Below are 24,490 nucleotides of genomic sequence, written 5' to 3'. Positions count from 1 at the left end.
CCAAAGTGTGTTTTTGTAACTTGTCCTCAAGTTATATGAAAAGTCACATTTAAGAATCATAAAACTCATAAAAGTTGGCAAAGGTTACAAAATGAAGAGTCTCGTTCTAATTAAATGGTTTTATGACTCCATAACTTGCCCTCAAGTTATGGAGGTTCAAGAGTCTCTTCATTAAATTAAAAAAAAAAGTGTAACCTTAATTAGTTCCATAAGTTACAATAAAAAAAAGTTATTTTTTTTTTATTAATTAGTTTAAAGTCTTCCATAACTTGTCCTCAAGTTATGGAACTTGAAGAGTTTTTTTTTTCTTTTTTTTTTTTTTAATTAAAACTACTTTAAACTCATAAGTTATGGAATTAATTAGTTTTGAATAGTTTCAAAACTTGCCCTCAAGTTTTGGAATTTGAAAAGTTTTCACTTATGAATACTTTAATTCCAAGTTAGCCCTTAGAATTTTAAAAGTTAAAATTCAACCCTTATACTTTATAATATTATAAGTTAATAATATTTATCTATATGTATCAGAGTAAAGTCAGTCTTACCGTTAGTAGGCCTCATTCACGAAGCCGGTCTATAAGGGGGGTATAAGGTTACTGCCTATAAAATGGCAGTTTAATGGGTGTCCACTCTCACCCACCGCTTCCTTGACTGGTGGAGGGTCGTTAGCCGAACGGGTAGGACAAGGACTATATTTCTCCTTTCATTAAAAGTATTAATGATAAATACTAAGTAACTAAACTCTTATTAATACCCAATCTTAGTTACTTAGGAAAATGTGAATTTGGTGCTAACCCATGAAATTACACTTTACACTTTGCTTAAGTCGTTAGTGGAGCGTGTGTGGTTAACCGGCACACTAACCTGGACTTAACAAAGTAGGCAAAGGGTAACTTAATATTTATCATAGTATCGGTGGAGCGTGTGTGGTTAACCGGCACATTGATTAAGGGGTAAATATTAAGGGTACCAAGTATATTTGCATGGTTATTCACACCTTGTTTTGTGATCCTCGGCATCCCAGTCACAAAACCTGAAGGGCACACTCGAGATTGAAACATGCCTTCGAACAGTTCAATGAATCTCAAAGATCTAGGACTTTCAAATCCAATTAAAACCTAATAAATTATTTCGTTTTTCATGGTGGAAATTGGTGAATCGTCATTCACCTACTTTCAAATATTTTATAGCTTGGATTACGGCATCCCTCTTCTAAGTTATAAAATAGTTTGTTGGGTCCTAGCCTTAATATTTCATATTGGGTGTCATATTAAGGACTTTAAATCAACTATCTTGAATATCTCCCAAAAAGATGTATGGTCTAGACATTTATGATCTTCCCAAATCTCTTGAAACAAGCTTTCCTAAATGAAGATGATGTCCCATGGATATCATACTTCTTTCACCTCCTTCAATTATTCTCCCTAACCCACAAGTTCCTAAAAAGTTTAAGGTCACTCAAGCCCTATTGGCAAGGCAAGGTCTAGGTGTGATCACATCTTGGAGATGTAGTCACATATTGACAAGCCGGGAGAGTTGGGTGTCAAAGTCTTGAGAAAGTTGGTGGCTCAACTACTTTCTAAGTCACATAGTGAGTTCTTTTGGGAATCCTATGAAACAGACTAAGACAAGACCCTTAATGATCTTATCTATTTGCTAAGATCAACTTCCTAAAACGCTATGGACATTGACAATGATGACATTGGATATCGAGTAAAGCTCTCTCTTCCCAATGGAAAGGGATCGGCCATAGTCAACTCGGTTGACCCAATGGTAAAGAGAGAGGCGAAGTCTGAGATAGTCCCATTATCAAGGGTCCATAGGTGACTATTGCCAAAGGAAGGGGCATTGGTTACGAAGCTGCCAAATTTACCTAAGGATGTTAAAGTCAATAAGTTTGGCTCTACTTCAGGTAAAGTCCATTGTCTAACTCTATTAAGTACATGCTGATTCTGATCGCGAAGATGGATTTCAATCGCATGGTTCGGTGATCAGAATTTTGGGCTATTACTTAAGAGTTATGATATTTATATTGCTTAGGAATAGATAACAACAAGGTTTTCATATGGATTGTAAGGATAAGTTTTTCCGCAAAGTTTTAAAATAAAAGAAAAAGGTTTTGATTTTATTTATTTTAAGTATCCTTACAATGGCATTTGTGAAAAGTTGTTTCTTATAAGATTCCATTGATAGCAATATTGGAAAAATGGATTTGATTCTTTCGGTTGTGGTAGTGTCTAATATTACCAAATAAGGAAAGATTCTCATCACCCAAGGTTCAATTGGACCGAAACTTGGAATCATGCAAGTTGTATAGTATGACGAATGAGAACTTTCAGCTTGGAAAATTAAGACTAATTCCTTATGTGAATAAGGAAAGGACTAAGGGATCGAGTACACATTCTTGTGCACTGGTCAAGTCCACCACAAAAGATCAAGAAGACTATTCGTCATGATTTACTTAAGTTCAGTAAATATGGTTATACTTATAAGTTTAAGTATAAGTCTGTAGCATTGGAGAAGTTTCAATGTGAGACAGAACGAATAAGAAGAATCAAAGTATGGCAGAAAGATAAAAGTTTCTCAAATCTGAAAAGATGGGAGAGTACTTTAGTATCATGTTTATGATCATCTTAATGATTAAGATACCATATCACAATTGGTCCTCGAAAGTCATCTTAGTGCATTCTTATGACTAAGAAGAGGAGTCATGAATTGTTGAAATGGTTAAATCAAAAAGATGAGTCATACTTCGTTCCAAAACAATTCTTAGAGTCACACTCCAAGATTGTAACTTGAGTGACATATCTTAAAGAGGGTTTGTTAACACTGCAAATTACTTAGGAGTGTTAGAATGCTCATAACCCAACACCTTCAGCTCCTTGTCGAGAACATATTCTTTGTTCTCATACCGAGTGACCATCCTGATGTTTCTGATCCAATCTGTAAAGTTGGACCCATCAAAGATGACTCTCCCACAAAGATTCATGAGAGAGAAGGAGCTAGTAGGGTTTGAGCCAGGAGCATTGTTATTGGAAGACATCTGAAAAGAAGAGGGAATAGATTAGATTAGATATAGAGATAGTCCTTAACAAAACACCCAAATGTAATATTAAGGCTAGGACCCAACACAATATTTTATAACTTAGAAGAGGGATGCCGTAATCTAAGCTATAAGATATTTGAAGGTAGGTGAATGACGATTCACCAATTTCCACCATGAAAAACGAAATATTAGGTTTTAATTGGTTTAGAAACTCCTAGATTCTTTGAGATTCATTGAACTTTCTTCAATGGCATGTTTCAATCTCGAGTGTGCCCTTCAAGTTTTGTGACTGGGATGCCGAGGATCACAAAACAAGGTGTGAAGTAACCATGCAAATTACTTGGTACCCTTAATGTATTACCCCTCAATCGATGTGCCGGTTAACCACACACGCTCCATCGATACTATGATAAACATTAAGTCACCCTTTACCTACCTTGTTAAGTTCAAGTTAGTGTGACGGTTAACCACACACGCTCCACTAACGACTTAAACAAAGTGTAAAGTGTAATTTCATGGATTAGCACCTTATTCACATTTTCCTAAAATAACTAAGATTGGGAATTCAATAAAGTTTAGTTACTTTAGTATTATCATTATACTTTTAATGAGAATTTATAAGTCCTTGTCCTACCCGTTCGGCTAATGACCCTCCACCGATCAAGGAAGTGGTGGGTGAGAGTGGACACCCATTAAGTTGCCATTTTATAGGCAACAACCTTATACCCCCCTTATAGACCGGCTTCGTGAATGAGGCGTACTAGCGGTAAGACGACTTGATCTTATACATATATAAATATTATTAAACTTATAATACTATAAAGTATAAGGGTTGAATTTTAACTTTTAAAATTCTAGGGGTTGGAACTAAAGTTTTTAATATGACTTTACATGTTCCAAAACTTGAGGGCAAGTTTTGTAAACTTTCAAAACTTTTCATTTCTCATAACTTATGAGTTAATGGTTATTAAAAATGAAGACTCTTCATTTTTTGTAACCTATGTGTTCTTTTAATGGTTATTTATAAATGTGACTTTTGGTTATCCATAACTTAAGAACTAGTTATGGACTCCATTAAAACACATAAAGATCAAGAATTAATCTAATCAATTATTAGCACATAATTTCTATGATCTTCTAAACTCATATGTTTATGAATGTTCATATCAAAAATTTCAAGAATCGTAAGTACATATACAAAACTTGAAATTTTGATACGAGCTTTTGAACAAAACTTCGATTGTCAAGTTTTTTTTTTTTGCATCAAGTATCAAATAAACAAACCAGGCTTTGATACCACTGATGGGTTTTGAGCATTCTAACACTCCTATGGTGTACATGCAACCCTAGACACCTTGGGTCTATGTTTGACTAAGATACATGCAAATAATTATTTTTCCAAGGTTCTTATCCTAACTAGCATGGCATGGGGTACTTGAATCAAATAAAACTAGTAGAATTACTTACCTTGTAGTAGTAGTTGATTGCTTGGAGTTTGAGAGCCTAGCACCAATAATGTGGATGCCTCAAATGGAAGTCACAAATCACCACAAACTTGGAAACTTGAGAGAATAGTCACAAACTTCTTGAAATTGGCCCTCTTGGTTTACACACATCAACTAGTGCAATTTCAAGAACCAAAGCCTCCTTTATATAGTGTGGTGGATTAGGGTTACATCCATGTAAACCCTAATACCCATGTCTTTTCATTTCCATGAGATCCATGGGTTAAAGCTCCATGGAGTATCCATGGACTATCCATGCAAGCCTAGCCTATTCCAAATAAGCATTAGCCCACACTATATAAATACAAGAGCCCATACTTAATTAGTCATACTTTTGATCTCTAAATTAATTCTAAATTAATTATAGATCAATACTAATTAAATAATATGATTTTATATTAATATATTAGGACTTATAATATATTAATAAATCATAACTTATACTATTCTCAAACGATTATCCATAAATTGTTCGGGTGAAGTGCAACCCAAATGGACCATGTCGGGTCGGGTCAAGTACATACCAAATATAGTTATGGACTTAGACACTATATCCAACAGTTAAAGGAAAGGAAAAGCTAGTCTGAGATCCTGAAGTACAAGCAAAGAAGACGACAGCTAACCCTAAGAATCAAAAGAAAAGTTTTGAAACGAATAAAAATAAAAATAAAGCGTCTGATTCAAATGAAACAAAACAAAATAACAATAAAATCAAAGTTTTCACCATAAAAAGAAAAGATGAAACCACGTTAATAAAAAGAACATATTTGTTTGATCTTTCTATTGCAATTCCCTATCCTGTGAAAGGCTCACAAGGACCCAAGAAACTTTGGGTTCCTGAATCTGCTTAATTTTTGCAGGTTATAAGTGACGAGCAGTTCGACGACGAATGGTACATTGATAGTGGCTGCTCATGTCACATGACAGGAAAGGGGGAAGAGTTAAGGGAGTTTTGGGCCCTTAAGGATGGTGGTTGTGTCAAATACGGGAACAATTCATATGGCACGATCAAAGGCTATGGAATGATCACGAATGGTGAATTCTCCATCAGGAAGGTAGCATATGTAGAGGGATTGCAGCACAATCTCATAAGTGTTTCTCAACTGGTTGTGGGAACCGGATTGAAGGTTTCGTTCGATGATGAAGGTTCTGAGATTGTTGAAAAGAAGATGAAGACTGTCCTGTTAAAGTCAAAGAGAAAAGGAGAAATGTATCCTCTTAATGTTAATCCAATTCGAGGAAAGCCGGTTGTATGTCTTTTAACGAAGGCTCACTCTGATGAAAGTTGGCTATGGGACCGAAGGCTCTCGCATCTCAATTTTAAGGATATCAACAAGTTAGTTCTTGGTGATCATGTGCGAGGACTTCCACTTCTCCAGTTTGATAAAGAACACTTGTGCGCAGCATGCGAAATGGGAAAGCAAAGCCGAAAGAGTCATCCGACACGTATCAACACAAAGATTATCGAACCACTCAAACTTCTACACATCGACCTATGTGGTCCTTCAGCAATCGAAAGCGTTGGTGGTAGTAAGTACATTTTGGTAATTGTTGATGACTTTTCACGTTTCACCTGGGTTTTCTTTCTTAAACAGAAGTCAGAGGCGACTCCAAAGCTCAAAGCATTTATAAAGCAAGTGGAGCTTCAATTGCAAAAGGTGGTTAGAAATATCAGAAGTGACAATGGGCTGGAATTCAAAAATCAAGAATTTGAAGAATTCCTTGTTGAAAAGGGAGTGTCTCACAACTTCTCGGCCCCTTATACTCCACAACAGAACGGCATAGTTGAAAGACGAAACCACTCTTTATGTGAAGCAGCCCGAACCATGCTCAGCTTCGCTTCCTTACCTTTGTACTTCTGGGCTGATGCTATAGCTGCTGGCTACTATACCCAGAACCGATCCTTTCTCAATAAGCGATTTTCTATAACTCCATACGAAATCTTGAATAATCGCAAGCCAAATGTCAAGTTATTCCATGTGTTTGGTTCAAGGTGCTTCATTTTCAATTCAAAAGAGAACCGAAACAAGTTCAACGTAAAAGATGACGAAGGGATTTTTTTTGGATACTCCTTAAACTTAAAGGCATATAGGGTTCTGAACAAACGTTCAAAGAAAATAGAGGAAACCTATTATGTCACCTTCGATGACAATTATGTCAAGAAACTTCAAACAACCGAAGGTCTGCTGGAGGACATCTTTCCACAATTAGGTCAAGTCTCGGTTCCAATTTCCAATCTATTTGAAGAGTACATGATGTTCTTTGATGAACCAGAGAGAGCAATTCCTTCTGAGGCAAAAGCAGCTGACAATAAGATCGACAACTTGAAGAAAATTATCGATGATGCTGCAAAAGAAATGGCACCCGAATATCAAGAACCAACCGAACAGCCAGGTCCAAGCGAACCTCCAAAAGATAGTTCTATATTCCAGGGGGAGGGTTCATCCACACAAGATAACCCTGACTCGTATTTCCAGGGGGAGAATCCATCACCAATGAAGTCCCATGAAGTTCCATTCGAGGGGGAGCAATCTGACCCTGATGTTGAAACCTTTTCATCATTCGAGGGGGAGAATCATAATGCGAATGATGACTCGGATATCCAATCAGAGTTTGAAGAAGAAGTAAATGTTGAATTGGATCCAAACTATGATCCAAACTACCCTCCTCTCACAAAATGGACAAGAGATCAGCCAAAAACTCAAGTAATCGGTGAATCGTCTAAGGGAGTTCTTACTCGGTCTCAATTAAAAGTGAAGCAAACTGCTCTATTCTTTCAAGTAGAATTTTGCATGTTTAATTCCTTCGTCTCCAAAATAGAACCGAAAACGGTTAATAGTGCACTCGATCACCCTAATTGGGTACAGGCTATGCAAGACGAACTCAATGAGTTCGAGCGAAACCAAGTTTGGAGATTAATTCCCACACAGAAGGATGTATCTGTAGTTGGGCTGAAATGGGTTTTTAGAAAAAAGATGGACAAAGAAGGGAACGTAATTCGTAATAAAGCAAGGCTGGTTGTGAAGGGTTATTTTCAGGAAGAAAGAATAGATTATGAAGAAACTTTCGCTCCTGTAGCAAGGTTACAATCAATGAGAATGTAACGCCCGTGGATCAGGGCTAGTCAATTTAGAGACAATTAGCGTCAAAAATGACTTTTTGATAGAAGATTGTTTAGAATGAATAATCTTAACTAAGTTGTAGTGGTTGAAACAAGGTTTCCAGATATATAAAGAATGCCGAGATCCGAGTCATAACGAAGAAGTTATGATATGCCGAAGTTTCGCGACAGAACCAGCACGACACTGAATGACGTAAAATGTGAATTTACGATAAAGCGATATTTAGCCTTAGTGATCTAAACGAATGTTGTAGAGTTTGTTAAACCGAGAGCGTGAATAAAAAGAACGTCCAAATCTGACTTCGTATGAGGAAGTTATGATTTTTCTAAGTATCAGCTTAGTAGTATGCAGCCCGAAACTCGAATATGAGATCGAGTGATTTGTAGCCGAAACAATCTAAACGAGGATCGAAGATCACTTTAATAGTAGTGCAACAATAAAAAGACAGGCGAAAACGGACATCGGATGAAGAAGTTATGATTTTATAACGGAGTTTTCCTATCCCAGCCTACTAAAAATAATATAATAAAAATCAAGTCAAAATTAGCCAACATAGTCTAAATGAAAGTTGTAGATCCTAGTCTCACCTACGTGTGGATATAAAGAACGTCGAAAACGGAGCTCGTATGAGGAAGATATGAATTTCAGAATTTTTTAAATAATTAAAATATATAAATTTTATTATTTATTCGGGTAATATCCGAATCCGACGCATCCTGATCTGATCCGAAGGGTACACCCAGCGTTCTAGGTGTACGCCCCACGTACATGTCGACACCGAAGTACGCCCTGCGTACGAGGAAGTTACGCGCAGCGTACTGCTGCCTCCTACGGTCCGAACAAGAGCCATGTTCCACCACCGAGACTTCTCCACCTGGCAGCCCCATCCGAACTACGCCCCGCGTAGATCTTCGTACGCCCAGCGTACGTGCGAGGGTGCAACCCTATAAAAGACATGCGAGGGCAGCCGGGGTTGTTGCTCAAATTTTCTATCTTTCACCCTTCTACTTTCTTCAATATTGCAAGTTTTACCCCCGAAGCCCCGGTATTAATCCCGAGACCCGAAGCAAGTCCCGAAGCCCCGAAGATCCCGAGAAAAATAGTTTTCAAGTCGAAACTCTGTCCGCGGGAAGCCCGGTTTTGGAGAAAACCTCCCGGTTTCAGCGAAGAATATTATTTTAATAGACGAGGTGTTGTCTGATCATCGTCATATCAGGTGAGCGTGTAGTCACTTTCTTCTAACACATATATATGAAGTATTTGCTATGAAACATGTACTATGTGTTAATAAATTGTTTGTTTATCTGAGATGGGTGTTGAATACGAAATACTGGCTATAAAATACGTGATATGTGTTAATAAGTTGTTTGTTTATTTGAGATGGGTGTTGAATGCAATGTTTGGTACATGTTTTAAATAAGTTAAGCTGTATATGTATTTATATCTACGAATATGTTGGGGAAAACATGGGTAGATAAATGATGAGGTATGAAAGATGATTAAGAATAATATTGGCAGATGCACCAAATAGAGAATGTCATAGTACTAGCAGATGCGCTTAAGAATAATGTCAGCAGATGCGCCTAATAGTGTATGTTGCAATCCAAGTAGTGGCGCCTGATAAAGTATGTCATAATCCAGGCAGTGGCGCCTAATAGTGTATGTCGTAATCCAGGCACTGACACCTAATAGTGAATGTTGTAATCCTGGCAGAGGCGCTTAAAGGATAATGTTGGCAGATGCGCCTTATGTAGCGATGGATTTTGTGCCAATTCCTTAGGTCAATTCTTAGGAATGAATGAAGGAAGGATAGTTGATTCTTAGGGTAAAACCTTAAGAAATAAAGAAGATAATGGGGATGGGTAATTGGGTTGATTGTTTGATGATTGAATATAATAATTGTATTATTGTGGGTTGAAAACCCTATATGCTCACCAGGCTCCCAAGCCTGACCCACTCAGTTTTCTTTGTATTATAGGTAGTGGCTCAAGAGCATAAGTTGGTTGACATGACGAGAGATAATGGATTATAGGCCAGTAGTTATAAATAACTGCTGTAAGGTCTAATTTGTTCTGTTTATGCTTTTGGTCTGTATCGGAAAATGACATCCTGAGATTTTGTTATATAATGAAAATATATTTCTTTAAGAAATGTTTTGATAAATTCTTATCATATTTTGTTTTGGGAACAAATTCCGCAACCGTTTTCTTTAAACGATTACTCTGATTTTAAAACAAAGTGTAAACAAATCGGTCTTTTCTGGCCATGAAATTGGGGATGTCACAGTTGGTATCAGAGCATTAGTTTAAGCGAACTAGGAATTTGTAGGATTTCTAGACTTAAACTTAGAATGCTAAGTGAAGATTGTGAGATGTGTGTCTGTTATATTTTAGACACGAGCACTAGTATATATTAGGAAAGCTGCCTAATATGTTTTTATGTGCTAAATGTTATATGTTGCCATATATGATATTATTTGTTCGGATCTATGGTCTGTTGCCGACTGGATCGGGAAACCTTATGTGTTTAGGATTCTAAGCGTTCAGCTACGATATGAGAACTAGCCTGTAAATGTTTCGGAGTGATATGGAGGATTGTAATATCCATCGTGAATTAGGATCTAATTTCACCTTATTCGGTGTATAGATAAAGAATGACAAGAACCAGAAGCGGAGTACGAAACGCAAACGAAAACAGGAATCAACCGCCTGTGATTGAACAAGTAGTTGTTGCAGCAGCAGCAGCACCGGAGCCAATAATGATGGCTGGTGTGCAATTGATGATTCAGACGATGTTGGATCGTCAAATGGAAGAGACGAGGTGTTTGCTTCAGCAGAATCGTGAAGAACTGTCTATGCCTGTTGAACAGCCCGAGTTAAATGAAGGGCACTTGGAAGGAGGAAACTTCAGTTGAACTATTGGACAAGCCAACCCATCGATAGTCAGACAAAATAACCATCGAACTTCACTGGAAAGGAGGATCCGATCGGAGTAATGGATTGGATCTCGGAGATGGAGCTAGCCTTCATGACGTGTGGTTGCAGAGGCAAGTTGCAGACTACCTTTACAGTACGTCAGTTCAGAGGTGGAGCTATTCGTTGGTGGAGCACTCTGGGGAAGACTCTAAGCCCCAACAAGCCACTGCAATTGTCATGGGCATAATTCTTGGTGCAATTCAAGCGCAAGTTCTGCTCGGCTCAAAACCTGCTAGAGTTGGAGAACAACTTTCTGACATTGACGAAAGACAGCACGTCAGTTGATGAATATACCAATAACTTCACAGACAAGATGGAGTTTGCCTTGCGTCTTGTCCCGGACGAGTTGACCAGAATCGGCAAGTACGCTAAGGGACTCCCATGGGAGTATGTGGTGCCAATACGTCAGCCACCTACTCTAGAGGCAGCTATTTGGGCTGCCAAGTCTGTTGAGAATATGATCAAGGGGATGACCGCCAGCAAGGTTGAAGTTGGCGAGAAGAGAAAGTTGGAAGGAACTTCAGGGTCCAATGAGAAAAGAAAATTCTCGAAGTCTGGAGGATGAGGAAGAGATGAAGCAAGATGGTGCGATAAGTGCAAGAAGAAGCACTCGGGAAAATGTGGCGTGGAGTTGACATGTTTCAAGTGTGGAAAGCATGGGCACTACGCCGATGAATGTATATTCAACAAAAAGGTATGTTACGAATGTAATGAAGAGGGGCACTTCAAGCAAGACTGGCCAAAGAAAAATCAAGGAACAAGGCTAGAGGCGCCGCTAAAGCCAAAGGCATTCCACATGATCCTCGACGAAGCAGAAAACAACGCGAGGATTCAAGGATGAAGACTTCATATCAATATATAAAGTCTGTATTAGGAAGTGTAGCCTATTAGAGGCATAATATAGGGTGAACTTGAACCTTTGTGTAATTGTTTCAAGCAATAATATAAACCCTGGTTTTGTTATCTGATGTGTTGAATGATTGTATGATTTATGTATGGTGACTTGGATTGACTGCGGGACAATACTTGGGACGAATATGAGTAGGTGGGAATGGTAGTAGAGGCTTATACTACCGAAAGCAAAGGACCCGCACTTGGATCAGGGAAAGTCACAAGGTTACCAAGAAACTAGTAATTGATTCCGTTTTATTCAGGTATGGCGTTACCTTTGTTTCGGTAATGACTAGTATGATGATTGTTATTTCGACCCTAGTGGTCATATCAAATCGAGTCCGAATACGATGAGTTTGTTACGTGGTTCTGAGAACCGAATTCGATGTAGCATTTGACTGAAGTCAGAAGATTGAAATCAATGCGGTCATTGGTAACGCGCTCGTTATTATGAAGTTTGTAGCTGGAAGGGCTACATATGAAAATGTGGATATATCGCATTAGAATACTAATGAGGGTATATTCCATTTTGGAATTTAACTCTAAAAGACCTGAGTCTAAGCGTTGCATCGTATGATGAGAGGTCATTAAAGCACGACCCATCGGTATGTTACAATAGATAAAGGAAAGTATTTATCCTAAGAAGAAGAAGGAGTCCACAATAAGGACTTATTTTGTAACTTGAAGGTTATGATTGAAAGTCCAACATAGTACGAAAACCAGATGCGAGATTTAGCATCGACTGCAGTCAAGAGGCCCTAGAGTTAACCTCTTTCGAGGAAACATAGAAGTTACGGTTATTTCCTAGGATGAAGAGATAACGTATGGAATCATTACGCAAGCCCTATTTCATTGATGATTCCGGGACGTAATCATCCTAAGGGGGAGATAACTGTAACGCCCATGGATCAGGGCTAGTCAATTTAGAGACAATAAGCCTCAAAATTGACTTTTTGATAGAAGATTATTTAGAATGAATAATCTTAACTAAATTGTAGTGGTTGAAACAAGATTTCCGAATATATAAAGAATTTCGAGATCCGAGTTATAACGAAGAAGTTATGATCTGTCGAAGTTTAGCGACAAAACCAACACGACGCTGAATGACATAAAATGTGAATTTATGATAAAGCGATATTTAGCCTTAGTTATCTAAACGAATGTTGAAGAGTTCGTTAAACCGAGAGCGTGCATAAAAAGAACGTCCAAATCTGACTTCGTATGAGGAAGTTATGATTTTTCTAAGTTTTAGCTTAGCAGTATGCAGTCCGAAACTCGAATATCAGATCGAGTGATTTCTAGCCGAAACAATCTAAACGAGGATCGAAGATCTCGTTAATAGTAGTGCAACGATAAAAAGACAGGCTAAAACGGACGTCGGATGAAAAAGTTATGATTTTATAACGGAGTTTTCCTGTACCGGCCTACTAAAAATAATATAATAAAAATAAATTCAAAATTAGCCGACGGAGTCTAAATGAAAGTTGTAGAGATTAGTCTCACCTACGCGTGGATATAAAGAACGTCGAAAACGGAGCTCGTATGAGGAAGATATGAATTTCGGAATTTTATAAATAATTAAAATATATAAATTTTATTATTTATTCGGGTAATATCCGAATCCGACGCATCCTGATTTGATCCGAAGGGTACGCCCAGCGTACTAAGTGTACTCCCCACGTACATGTCGACACCGAAGTACGCCCTGCATACGAGGAAGTTACGCGCAGCGTACTGCTGCCTCCTACGGTCCGAAGAAGAGCCACGTTCCACCACCGAGACTTCTCCACCTGGCAGCCCCATCCGAACTACGCCCCGCACAGATCTTCGTACGCCCAGTGTACATGCGAGGGTGCAACCCTATAAAAGGCATGCGAGGGCAGCCGGGGTTGTTGCTCAATGTGACAACCCGAAATTTCTATTCTCTACAACATTTCAATTCAATAGAAGTCAGAACTGTTTCTGCTAACTTTCTAGCTTTTAGGAAGAAGTTTGAGGGTTTATAGATTAGTACTTCAGGAGATAACAGGAGAGAGGATGCATTAGGGTTTATTGTGCAAAAATAAAGTCCCAAAACTTCAAAAGTTTGGAGTTTACGGCCTAAACTTGGTTTTTACGGCCGTAAACCCCAAGGGTATATATATGGCACTTAGCCATTTATTTCACTTCTTCACTTTTCAAGAACAAAACTCAAATCCTCTCAAGTAGCATCCGAGTTTTCCTTCTAGATCTTCAACTTGTAAGTGTTTCTAGCCCTTTTAATTTGATATTAATCTAGGGATCTAACACACTTCCATCCGTGAAATCATTCCAAAAGGTTAGATCTTCAAGTTTCACCAAGAACACACACTAGTGTTCTTGGACTTTTAGCACCATTTCAAGCTTCTAACTAGTAAGTACTTCTATCCTAGAGTAGTATAAGGCTTGTTACACTTCTAAACATCAAGAAATCACCAAGGAACACACAATATCAAGGTGTTTACGGTCCAAGGTGTTCTTGGACCATAAACCCTATAAAGGGTGCCAAACTGTGCCCTAGCCCCTTCTAAGCCTTGGAAACTTGCATAGATCCTTACCTCATTGTGCTTGGGACTCAAAACAATCAAATGACCAAAACCATATGGGTTTACGGCCGTAAACCCAAACGGAAATGGTCCAAGGACCGTAAACTCCAATTAGGAGTGAAATGGTGCCCTAATCACTTCCATAGGCTTATACTTCAAGTGGAAATGCTTCAAATGGCTTGTATAGCTTCAAAACAATAAATGGTCAAAGAAACATGAGTTTACGGCCGTAAACTCAAGGGTTTACGACCGTAAACTCAAGGGTTTACGACCGTAAACTCAAGGAGTTATGGTCACAAAACCGTAAACTCCAAGGGAGTTTACCCTTGAACCCCAAACTCAATAGCAAGGTCCTACAACACTTAGATGCAATCCTTATGACTTATAACACCTAAATAAGGTGTTTTACGTGTCCTAAGAGGTCTTAACCTTGTTAATTAGTTGTATAAAGACTAATTGGATACATATATGTGTTATTATATGTTAACTAGGATCATTGTGTGTGTACAAGTCTTCACTTGACACTTAGCATCCTACATCATCCGATCATCCAAACCACCCACTACAGGTGAGTTCATACCCCTTAATCAATCTTTTATATGATTTTAAATGCTTTAATGGGGGGAATACAAGTAGAAAACAACATGTTATAGAATCAGTCACATGTGATTTATAACTGTGTTTTCAACCAACTGATCTCACATACTTCAAAATGTGATAAACACAATGGTTTTCAGTCCTGTTATACTTTGTTGTCAAATGAATTACTTTTGAAGGGTTTTATAAAATGACATCAAGTCATCATTATTTATTGTTTAAAACTCTTAAATGTTTTACAAAACCTCTTTCATCTTATTGTTAAAACCATATCTATACACTTATGTTTCAACTATATATGTATTGATATGAGAGCTTTCATTCTTCATTCAGTTCTAACACTCTTGGGTAGCAAGGGTGTATAAACCTACTTGGACACTCAGCTTACATTCCAGTAAACTATTATAGATATAGTTTAGGGGATACAAACATTATTCCTACTACAAGGAATTACACCAGAGTTAGTTCATTCATGAGTCTATACTAATACATCAATATGAAGAGATACTAATACATCAATATGAAGAGATACTAATACATCAATATGAAGAGATACTAGTACATCAATATGAAGAGATACTAATACATCAATATGAAGAGATACTATTACATGGATACTTTTACATAGATACTATATGATGAGATACATTTACATATTATACGTGTAAATACTATTATATATGTATGGGACTAACCATTCTACACCCAGCTGTTAGCTATAGAGGGAAAATGCACATCGACGGATGTCTACGGTTAATACTATTCGGCATCTTCCATGTCGTGTTTATCCTAGTACCAAAGGATAATACTTAAATGATTATATAATTTCCCTTTTACTTTTATTTTGTGACACATTCACATAAACGATGAGGTAGACTATATATTTATAATAATAGTCACTTGGGAAAAACTTTCATTTACACAGAATTGCAAACTTCAAAGCATTCAGGTCTTGGTAGAAGACTACCTTTTATACTAGTAGGAAATATGGGATTTTTTAAGGTTTTCACACTTATATCAAATGTTTCATCAACAATTGTATGTCTTTCATATCAGCTTCCCAAATTAATGACACCATAATACTTATGAATTCACCAGCTTTATGCTGATCTACACTTTCAAAATAACTTGTATTCTCAGGTCACCAGTAGACAGGTACGATGACCAGGTTTTGAGAAGACGGAGCACAGACAAGACTCGTCTTTTATTTTGATTACATATTTTGGTGTCTTATTACAATGAAAGAACACACATGTATTAAAACATTACTTTTAATGCAATGGATGATGTTGTTGCTTGTTTACTACTTTGCACTGTTATGATACTTTACATGACGTCCTCCACCCCCGAACGTTTCCGCCGTTCTTGGTTTTGGGGTGTGACAGATTGGTATCAGAGCTTTGTTTATAGTGAATTGAGTATATCAACCCATAAAAGATATACTAACTATAAATACATTAGGATTAAAACACTCTGACCAAGAGTTTATACTTTTAAATAATAAAATATTTAATTAAGTATATGTGCCTGCATTCATACTAAAATCAGTGTCACAATGACAAGAACAAAAGTATTACGATTGTTGAATATCACAAGTAAGCTCGGGGATGTATGGTCAGTCTTGGGAGTGGCATAGCCTGATCAACTATGCTGGTCCGAGGAGTGATTAGCATATGCCCAAGAATGGTTGTGATGTGGCAACATGTCTAAAAACTTACCAACATTACCACAATAAAATACCATAGGAGTATTTGGTGTTACTGTGATTACTTATATAAGAATTAAAAGTCTTTATTAGTATGCCAATAGTTGTTTAGTGGATACACTAAAATTATATGTATCTAGGATGTCATAGACTTAGAATCTATGAATCTTTACTTTATGTCCTGTCCTTGTTTGGTTGGGGGCTTAGGGTTAGGGTCACTTATTCGAAGGTCTATCATGTCCTGAATACATATAATTAGTATGCACTAAACAAGTATTGGAGTAACTGATGAAGATCATCTTATAATTATCTTAGTTAGTTCGACTATTAAATATTTCTTATACCTCTTTTCTCGCGTAGATATTATGGTTGGATTCCATCCCCACGGCGACCCGTACTACCCTAACCACAACAATGCTGGATGGCTCGAGGAAGAACCGGAAGATGGTCACCCAATCCCTTTGGATGATCACCATGCTGAAGGCTTTTCTGATAGTTCTGACTCGAAGCCTGAAGTCAACAACCTACCCCAAGCTGCTCAAAACCCAAACCTGAACCCTCGTCCAGCATTTCAAGGAGCCACACCCCTGCGGGCCACAAACTTGAATAGATGGAGTCAGGAACAGGGTCAACCCATTCCCTACAATGGAGACAGAAGCTTCTACAACCTCATTGAGGGAGGTTCAGCTGACAGGGTCCTACCCATCATGGTTCGTAGGATTTCCCGGAACACCGAACAGGGTCGAGCTGCTATCGACCGAGTCGTGGAGATTGGCGCCAACTCTGGCGTTAACACAGTCTGCATTCGCCAACTAGAGTCTGCTCATCAAAGGACTCTGGTCCACAATGCAGCTCTGCAGAGAGAACTTACTGGAACCCAAGCTGAAGTCAGAGAACTTCGAGCTCAACAAGTAAGATCTGACAGGCGTGTGAGGGACATAGAACGCCTTCTGTCGGAATCAAGAACTCATGCTAGTAGTTCTCGTCGCCGATAGAATCTCATCGACTTCTCTTTTGGATATAACCTAGTTATGTAAAACTCTAGTCTAATTTCCTATCTTAGTAAATCTCAGACCTGTTAGGTCTGGATTAAGACATAGTCCTGTCAAAATTTTCCATCTCGGTTAATGTAAGGCCTCCTACTAGGCCATTTTTCCCGAACTTGTTACATCTGTAATTCCAGTAATATTGACAGCTACCTAATCTCATGGGAATTATTATCCAATTGTTATCATCTGTTGTTGAACTATGGCGATTTAGTTCATGAGACACGTTCATTTTCTATACTATTGAATTCTTATCATTGCCTTTATCTTTTCAACTTATAGTTGAAAAAATGCCGCCTCGCAGAAGTACAAGGCATAACAATAATAACGAAACACCAATACCACCACCTCCACCACCTGCTTAGTTTGACGCTGCTATGTTCCAAGCAGCTTTCACGGCGGCCGTAGCTGCTGCCGTGTCACACATCAATACTCCTGTCCCTAGTGGATCGGGAACAGGTGCACCTCCTTCCAACCATGGCGAGAGCCGTGGGCATCCCCGGGAATGCACCTACAAGGATTTTACGAATGCCAAACCCCGAAACTTCAATGGAACTGGTGGAGTTATGATCTTAAGGCAGTGGATTGAAAAGACAGAAGCGGTCTTTGAAATCTGCGCCTACCCGAAGGGGAATAAGGTCAAGTTTGCTACTTGTACCTTTTCTGACAGGGCTTTAACTTGGTGGAATGGCCACGTTAAGTCTCTGACTCTAATAGTAGCAAATTCGATCAGCTGGGAAAACTTGAAGGCCATGCTGATGAGAGAGTACTGTCCTTGAGGGGAAATTGAAAAACTCGAGCAGGAACTCTGGGGTCTAGAAATGGTTGGTTCCGACATATCAACCTATACTAATAGATTCTGTGATCTGAAAATTCTATGCCCTGATATGGTTGCTCTTGAGAGCAAGAAAATAGAGAGATATATTTGGGGACTGTCGCCCCAAATCCAGTCAAGTGTGTTAGCATCCAGGCCTGTTACTTTTGACAGCGCCAAAGAGCTAGCACAATCTCTTATAGATCACGAAAACCACCAAAACCCAACAATTCCTACACCTGAGCAACAAAAGGGAAACAACAACAACAAGAAAAAGGGGTGGAACAAGAGGAAAAGCGGGTCTTCGCAAGAATCCTCAAAGAGACAACAACTAGTGGCAATCAATGCTGCCACGGTAACCCCTGTTGTCCCTGCCAACCCCTACCCAGCGAAGCCTTATGCCGGTAATCTTCCGAGGTGCAACAAATGCACCTTCCATCACAACGGACCTTGCCAGGAAATGCAGTGCAATAACTGCAACAGAAAGGGGCACACTGCCCGTTTCTGCAAGACTCCAGCCAGGCCGACCGCCCAAGTTCCTAACGCCGGTGTGGGCCAAGTTTGCTACGGTTGTGGCGAGGTAGGCCACTACAAGAGGAACTGCCCTAAGGCGGGGATAACTGGTGGAGTAGGAAGAGTTCTGGCCATAGGCCACGAGGAAGCCGTAGCTGATCCTACGATAGTTACTGGTGCGTTTCTCCTCGATAACTCATATGCTTGCATACTTTTCGACAGTGGAGCGGAGAAAAGTTTCGTAAACCAGAAATTTGCACACCTACTTAAATAAAAACCACGTGCATTAGATAAATCATTCACTGTAGAAATGGCAAACGGGAAAACGGAAAGTACTAACTGCATATACATAGGTTGTACTCTAACTTTAGATGGCCATACTTTCAAGATAGACCTCATGTCGGTCCCAGTTAAAAGTTTCGACGTCATTATCGGCATGGATTGGTTGAGTCTTCATCGCGCCGATATCTTGTGCTTTGAAAAAGCAGTTCGTCTTAACTTCCCTAACAACGAAACTCTAGTTATCTACGGCGACAAATCTAGTACGAACCTTCGAATCATTTCGTGCATCCAGGCTCAGAAATGCTTACGAAAGGAATGTCATGCATTTCTCGCTCACATCGTTGATACGAGTCAAGAGGTGAAAGATATTCAGAACATCCCGGAGGTACGCGACTTTCCCGACATCTTTCCAGAAGAACTACCGAGATTACCACCACAACGCCAAGTCGAGTTCAGAATCGACTTAGTGCCAGGGGCTACTCCAGTAGCCAAATCTCCATATCGTCTGGCACCAGCGGAGATGCAGGAACTTTCCAGTCAAATTAACGAACTTCTCAAGAAGGGATTCATTAGACCAAGCTTCTCACCATGGGGAGCACCGGTCTTGTTCGTCAAGAAGAAAGACGGATCGTTTCGTATGTGCATCGACTACAGGGAACTCAACAAGCTTACCATTAAAAATCATTATCCTTTACCCCGCATTGACGATTTATTTGATCAACTCCAAGGAGCCAACTACTTCTCGAAGATAGATCTACGATCCGGATACCACCAACTACGAGTGTTAGAGGAGGATGTTCCCAAGACAGCCTTCCGAACTCGTTATGGACACTACGAGTTTGTAGTGATGTCGTTCGGATTAACAAACGCGCCCGCTGTATTCATGGATTTAATGAATAGGGTGTGTCGTCCTTACTTGGATCAGTTTGTCATTGTCTTGATCGATGACATACTCATCTACTCTCGAAGTAAGGAGGAACATAGTCAACACCTCCGAAGAGTCTTAGAAACGTTACGATCGGAGAAGCTCTATGCGAAGTTCTTTAAGTGTGAATTTTGGATTCGAAGAGTCGAATTCTTGGGCCACGTAGTTAGTGAAAAGGGAATACATGTGGACCCTTCCAAAATCAAGGCCATTGAGAACTGGTCAGCACCGAAGACACCTACGGAAATTCGTCAATTTCTAGGTCTCGCTGGCTACTATCGCAGGTTCATTCAGAACTTCTCCCGCATCGCGAAACCTCTTACAACACTGACCCAGAAGGGTGTGGCCTTTGACTGGGAAGAGAAGCAAGAGAGAGCGTTCCAAACGCTCAAGCGAGCCTTATGCACCGCACCAATACTATCCCTCCCCGAAGGGATAGAAGACTTCGTTGTCTATTGCGATGCTTCAAATCATGGGCTCGGCTGTGTTCTAATGCAACGAGGTAAGGTCATCGCCTATGCCTCGAGACAGCTGAAGACACACGAGGTTAACTACACCACACACGATCTTGAGCTAGGAGCAGTCGTATTTGCTCTGAAGATCTGGAGACACTACCTGTATGGTACAAAAAGCACGATCTTTACAGACCACAAAAGTCTACAACATATATTCGACCAGAAAGAGCTCAACATGAGACAACGACGGTGGGTCGAGCTACTCAGTGATTACGAATGCGAAATTTGTTATCATCCGGGTAAAGCCAACGTAGTAGCTGACGCCCTAAGTCGGAAAGAATATTCTGGTCGTAGAGTCAAATCTTTGACTCTAACTATCCATTCACACTTGTCCACGCAAATTAAGGAGGCTCAGCTCGACGCTTTCAAACCTGAAAATGTGGCGAGTGAAACCCTAAGAGGGATGGATAAGAATTTGGAAGTCAAGGGCGGCGGAGCGTTTTACCTCATGGATCGGAGCTGGACACCGAAACGCGGTGGCTTCAGAGACTTGGTCATGACCGAGGCACACAACACCCGTTATTTCGTCCACCCGGGTTCAGATAAGATGTATCTGGATCTTAAAAAGCTATATTGGTGGCCTAACATGAAAGCAGAGATTGCTACCTCCGTAAGTAAATGCCTCACTTGCGCCAAGGTCAAGGTCGAATACCAGAAACCCTCCAGTCTTCTACAACAACCAGAGATACCGGAATGGAAGTGGGAGCGGATCACTATGGACTTCATAACCAAGTTGCCCAAGACAATGGGTGGACTTGATATCATATGGGTCATCGTCGACAGACTGACCAAGTCCGCACACTTCCTACCCATCAAAGAAACCGACAAGATGGAGAAACTTACGAGAACCTACATTAGGGAGGTTGTACGACTGCACGGTGTTCCCATATCCATTATCTCGGACAGAGATAGTAGATTCACTTCTAGGTTCTGGCAGTCGCTACAAAGTTCCCTAGGAACTAGGCTGGACATGAGTACAGCCTACCATCCACAAACCGACGGACAAAGTGAGAGAACTATCCAAACCCTGGAAGATATGTTGCGAGCCTGTGTGATCGACTTTGGGAATTCTTGGGATACTCATTTACCCCTTGTCAAATTTTCCTACAACAATATTTATCACACGAGCATAAAGGCAGCTCCATTCGAGGCCCTCTATGGCTGAAAGTGCAGATCCCCTCTGTGGTGGGTTGAGGTGGGTGATACACAGTTAGCTAAAGGACGAGTTCCCGAAAGCACTCTCACACGTCCGGAAATCATTCGGGAAACGACAGAAAAGATCGTTCAGATTCGTGAACGATTGAAAGCCTCTAGAGACCGACAGAAAAGCTACACAGACAAGCGAAGGAAACCTTTGGAATTCCAGGTGGGAGACCGCGTTCTTTTGAAAGTCTCACCCTAGAAGGGCTTGATACGCTTCGGAAAGTGTGGGAAGCTCAATCCAAGATACATAGGGCCTTTCAAGATTCTTGCCAGAATCGGCCCTGTAGCTTACAAACTCAATCTACCGCGCGAACTCAGTAACGTACATTCTACTTTCCACGTCTCGAACTTGAAAAAGTGTCTGCCTGACGAGACTCTTGTAATCCCACTCGACGAGATCGAGATCAACGAGAGCCTCAACTTCGTGGAAGAACCAGTAGAGATCATGGACCGAGAGGTCAAGCAAATGAAACAAAGCCGTATCCCGATAGTGAAGGTTCGCTGGAACGCCAAGCGAGGACCTGAATTCACTTGGGAACGAGAGGATCAGATGAAACTGAAATATCCTCGTCTTTTTACTTAGTTATTTGTAACTACTTATTTGCTTGAACTCTAATTTCGGGACGAAATTCCTTCTAACGGGGGGATGATGTGACAACCCGAAATTTCTATTATGTACAACATTTCAATTCAATAGAAGTCAGAACTGTTTCTGCTAACTTTCAAGCTTTTAGGAAGAAGTTTGAGGGTTTATAGATTAGTACTTCAGGAGATAACAGGAGAGAGGATGCATTAGGGTTTATTGTGCAACATTAAAGTCCCAAAACTTCAAAAGTTTGGAGTTTACGGCCTAAACTTGGTGTTTACGGCCGTAAACCCCAAGGGTATATATATGGCACTTAGCCATTTATTTCACTTCTTCACTTTTCAAGAACAAAACTCAAATCCTCTCAAGTAGCATCCGAGTTTTCCTTCTAGATCTTCAACTTGTAAGTGTTTCTAGCCCTTTTCAGTTGATATATTACTTAATCTAGGGATCTAACACACTTCCATCCGTGAAATCATTCCAAAAGGTTAGATCTTCAAGTTTCACCAAGAACACCAAGAACACACACTAGTGTTCTTGGACTTTTAGCACCATTTCAAGCTTCTAACTAGTAAGTACTTCTATCCTAGAGTAGTATAAGGCTTGTTACACTTCTAAACATCAAGAAATCACCAAGGAACACACAAGATCAAGGTGTTTACGGTCCAAGGTGTTCTTGGACCGTAAACCCTATAAAGGGTGCCAAACTGTGCCCTAGCCCCTTCTAAGCCTTGGAAACTTGCATAGATCCTTACCTCATTGTGCTTGGGACTCAAAACAATCAAATGACCAAAACCATATGGGTTTACGGCCGTAAACCCAAACGGAAATGGTCCAAGGACCGTAAACTCCAATTAGGAGTGAAATGGTGCCCTAATCACTTCCATAGGCTTATACTTCAAGTGGAAATGCTTCAAATGGCTTGTAGAGCTTCAAAACAATAAATGGTCAAAGAAACATGAGTTTACGGCCGTAAACTCAAGGGTTTACGACCGTAAACTCAAGGAGTTATGGTCACAAAACCGTAAACTCCAAGGGAGTTTACCCTTGAACCCCAAACTCAATAGCAAGGTCCTACAACACTTAGATGCAATCCTTATGACTTATAACACCTAAATAAGGTGTTTTACGTGTCCTAAGAGGTCTTAACCTTGTTAATTAGTTGTATAAAGACTAATTGGATACATATATGTGTTATTATACGTTAACTAGGATCATTGTGTGTGTACAAGTCTTCACTTGACACTTAGCATCCTACATCATCCGATCATCCAAACCACCCACTACAGGTGAGTTCATACCCCTTAATCAATCTTTTAAATGATTTTAAATGCTTTAATGGGGGGGAATACAAGTAGAAAACAACATGTTATAGAATCAATCACATGTGATTTATAACTGTGTTTTCAACCAACTGATCTCACATACTTCAAAATGTGATAAACACAATGGTTTTCAGTCCTGTTATACTTTGTTGTCAAATGAATTACTTTTGAAGGGTTTTATAAAATGACATCAAGTCATCATTATTTATTGTTTAAAACTCTTAAATGTTTTTACAAAACCTCTTTCATCTTATTGTTAAAACCATATCTATACACTTATGTTTCAACTATATATGTATTGATATGAGAGCTTTCATTCTTCATTCAGTTCTAACACTCTTGGGTAGCAAGGGTGTATAAACCTACTTGGACACTCAGCTTACATTCCAGTAAACTATTATAGATATAGTTTAGGGGATACAAACATTATTCCTACTACAAGGAATTACACCAGAGTCAGTTCATTCATGAGTCTATACTAATACATCAATATGAAGAGATACTAATACATCAATATGAAGAGATACTAATACATCAATATGAAGAGATACTAATACATCAATATGAAGAGATACTATTACATGGATACTTTTACATAGATACTATATGATGAGATACATTTACATATTATATGTGTAAATACTATTATATATGTATGGGAATAACCATTCTACACCCAACTGTTAGCTACAGAGGGAAAATGCACATCGACGGATGTCTACGGTTAATACTATTCGGCATCTTCCATGTCGTGTTTATCCTTGTACCAAAGGATAATACTTAAATGATTATATAATTTCCCTTTTACTTTTATTTTGTGACACATTCACATAAACGATGAGGTAGACTATATATTTATAATAATAGTCACATGGGAAA

The sequence above is a fragment of the Lactuca virosa genome, chromosome 4, assembly GCF_052849685.1.
Source record: "Lactuca virosa cultivar CGN04683 chromosome 4, Lactuca_virosa_CGN04683_v6, whole genome shotgun sequence".
Lineage (NCBI taxonomy): Eukaryota > Viridiplantae > Streptophyta > Magnoliopsida > Asterales > Asteraceae > Lactuca > Lactuca virosa.
This window is presented reverse-complemented; position numbering follows the sequence as displayed.